The sequence below is a fragment of the Littorina saxatilis genome, linkage group LG15, assembly GCF_037325665.1.
Source record: "Littorina saxatilis isolate snail1 linkage group LG15, US_GU_Lsax_2.0, whole genome shotgun sequence".
Classification (NCBI taxonomy): domain Eukaryota; kingdom Metazoa; phylum Mollusca; class Gastropoda; order Littorinimorpha; family Littorinidae; genus Littorina; species Littorina saxatilis.
Window position 1 is genome coordinate 41,763,904 of NC_090259.1, and position 3,921 is coordinate 41,767,824.

The window sequence follows — 3,921 nt, forward strand, 5'->3', positions numbered from 1 at the left end:
AGATACGAACAAAAAGTATGACGTCAAAAATATATAACGATTCAAACGCATAGTATAACATAAGTAAATGACAACAGAAAATATATACATGGTTCAAACACACACACACACACACACACACACACACACACACACACACACACAATCGAGTGCACTCATGTATACACACACACAGACAAACACACGCACACAATAAATGTACGTCCAATGGAACGTGTGCGCGTGTGTGTGTGTGGATGCTGTTTTCAGGTAATAGAACCCCCCCCCCCCCCCCCCCACATGTATGGCCTATGCCATGGGTTAGAGAAGTAGAAAAAGCAAGATTCGTTCACCCACCCCCCCCCCCCCCCCCACATCCCAATGCATGGGTTAGAGAAGTACAAAAAGCAAGATTCGTTCACCCCCTTCCCCTCCATGTATGGACTGGGAGAAAAAAAAATGTTATTAGCAAAATCATAAAATTAAAATACGTCTACATAATACAATTTTCCCTATGCTGTTTTCAGGTAATAGACCCCCCCCCCCCCTCCCCCCCATGCATGGCCTAAGCAAGATTCTTTTAACCCCACCCCCCCCCCCCTTACACACACAATCGAGTGCACGCATCCATGCATATAAAGTCATGTACACACACACAAACACACACCCAATAAAGGTACGTCCAATGGCACGTGTGTGTGCTGTTTTCAGGTAATAGCACCGCCCTCCCTCCCCCCCCCCCCCCTCATGTATGGCCTATACTATGGCCAGTATGGGTCATAGAATTTTACGAAATGGAAATCTAAAACGTCTAAAATATATAATGATTCAATAAACTCTACACTGAACAAAAAAACACCCTTCGACAGTACTGATGAGCGACCTTGTGTACCTTACATTCATGGGGCCAAATTTGTCCAACCAATTTGTTTTATTCAACTTAGAAATTTGATTCATCCTAAAATGTTTTCTTTCTTACTCAAGGGACGTAACCACTCAGTACACGTTTTCGAAGAATTCGATTTTGGGGGTGAAATCTATTAAATTTTACCATCAATTTTCTTCACATGCAAGAAACTGACATGCTTTTCGTCCATAAATAATTTCACTTCTTAACATTTCAGTCTTGAGTATAATGTCGAGGGGGAAATATGTACACAGGCGAAACGATGAAATCGTGACACCGGCAAAATCCTGCAGTTCTGCAGCGTGGCGTGGAGACTGAGAAACGTGGCGAATAATGTTGCAAATTCTCTATCTCTATAGGATAACCCCTGTGGCAGAATACAGCAAGGTTAGGAACACTTTAAGAAATTTTTACAGACTGATAAATGGGATTTACCTGTAGAGCCAGTTGTAGGATCCACCAGTCGATGGCAAAAGCAGATTTGACAGCTGCCTCGATCCAAAGCTGGGTAGGGGAGGAGCAAGTTCGCTTTGGGTCTGACGCTATAAAAGACTGTGCGACCGCACGCGACCGCACGCGACCTTGCACTACCTTGCGGGGCCTCAAACTAAAGCATGTACGTGTAATATTTTTTATATATCCAGTATCTTCACAACATTATCATACTTTGTACCGAGTTTTAAGTCAGAGAAATAAAACATACGGCTAAGTTCGTCTGGGGTGCGGTCGCGTAGTGTTTAATCAGACCATTCGCTTTCGGCCAATGGGATAGCTGGGATATTTGATCTGCTACGAAATTTCAAGCCGAAAGGCCTCAAAAAGCCATTTCGCTTTCGTACTCGTTAATCTAACCCGGCGCGTCGTGTTCAGCGCGATCCGTTCCTACGGGATAACCGAGGGACAGGGGCCAAATCGGCGGGGTTTGGTAGGAGATACTATACGTCCACACGGCGAAAAAGCCCACGCGTATTATAATATAGATGTTCCTTGCATAATTATTTACCTAAATCTGTTATTAAGTTTGTTGAAAATCAAAGTATTCGTTTTTTGTTTGTTCGCGTGTCTGGTTTTTGGCTCACGTAAGTGTAGCCTATGCGATCGTAACTTTGTCTGTCTGTGCGTGCGTGTGTGTGTGTTTGTGCGTGTGTATGTCTGTGGTAGAAACTCTAACATTTGAAGACGTCACATTACATTGACGTCACATTATGACGTAAGAGGGTTAGACGTCACGCGAAGGAAGTACTGAAAGTCTCGGTCATTATTATTTTGAGCGGGCCGAGACTCTGTTGGCAGTCGTGTCCCTGTAAGTAGGCTACATGCAGACAGACAGATCTAGATCTAGTGTCTCGCTTTCTTGCACAGTTTCACCTATGCTCTTTCTGTGTGTGTGTGTGTGTGTGTGTGTGTGTGTGTGTGTGTGTGTGTGTGTGTGTGTGTGTGTGTGTGTGTGTGTGTGTGTGTGTGACGGAGTGATTGAGTTTGTGTTACTGTTTGTCGATTTCTTACGTGAGCCTTGATGGCTTCGCCTCTTGTTACATTTAGTCAAGTTTTGACTAAATGTTTTAACGTAGAGGGGGAATCGAGACGAGGGTCGTGGTGTATGTGTGTGTGTGTGTCTGTCTGTTTGTCTGTCTGTGCGTGTGTGTGTGCAGAGCGATTTAGACTAAACAACTGGACCGATCTTTATGAAATTTTACATGAGAGTTCCTGGGAATGATATCCCGGGACGTTCTTTTCTTTTTTTCGATAAATGTCTTTGATGACGTCATCTCCGGCTTTTTGCAAAAGTTGCATTTCAGCTTGGTGGCTTAAAAATTAATTAATGACTTTGGTCATTAAAAATCTGAAAATTGTAAAAAAAAAAAAAATTTATAAAACGATCCAAATTTACGTTCATCTTATTCTTCATCATTTCCTGATTCCAAAAACATATAAGTATGTTATATTTGGATTAAAAACAAGCTCTGAAAATTAAAAATATAAAAATTATGATCAAAATTAAATTTTCGAAATCAATTTAAGAACACTTTCATCTTATTCCTTGTCGGTTCCTGATTCAAAAAACATATATATATATATGATATGTTTGGATTAAAAACACGCTCAGAAAGTTCAAACGAAGAGAGGTACAGTAAAGCGTGCTATGAAGCACAGCGCAACCGCTACCGCGCCAAACAGGCTCGTCACTTTCACTGCCTTTTGCACTAGCGGCGGACTACGTTCAGTTTCATTCTGTGAGTTCCACAGCTTGACTAAATGTAGTAATTTGGTAAGGGAGGTTTATCATGTATAAAATGAGACCTAGACCACATACGCCATGAAAGTAGAGTTCCCCGTTCAATACCAAGATTGCCAGTATTAAATATTCAGACAACGTTTGGATAAATCTGTGGGGCTGTGGTGTTGCAGTGGTAGATTGTTTGCACGGGTATGTATGTAGGTACGTGTACATGTACATCCGTGTGCTTTTGTGCAGACATTTGTGAAGCAGAAACATGCAACATTTTTGACAAACATCAGGGTTGTGTGTGTGTGTGTGTGTGTGTGTGTATGTGTGATGTGTGTGTATGTGTGTGTGTGTGTGTTAGTGTGTGTCCGTCTGTCTGTCTGTCTGTGTCTTTCTCTGTGGGTGTGTGTGTGTGAGTGTGTGTTGGTGCGTAGGTTTCTGTTCGTGTGTCTGTCGGTGAAATTGTTGTGTTTACATGTGTGTGTGTCTATTTCTGTTTGTTTATATGTTCGACTGTTTGTTTACTTGTTTCGTATGATACTTTTAGCAATTGCTTTGATAACTTTTTGCTTGGAACTATTTGATAGAAATTATCATAAATTCAGGAATGTTGTTTGCATAAAACATTGCGTGAAGAAAAGTCATTGGTTTCCGTTCAAGATGTTACCCGTAAATTTGGCCACCAAGACATTTACAGCGCCAAAAGAAAAAAGGGTCTGTTGTTGTTTTTATTTAGATCTAGCATGGCATTGAAGAAAATTACAAAACATAAACGATTGATTACGCTCTCAAACTAGAAGAGATTTTG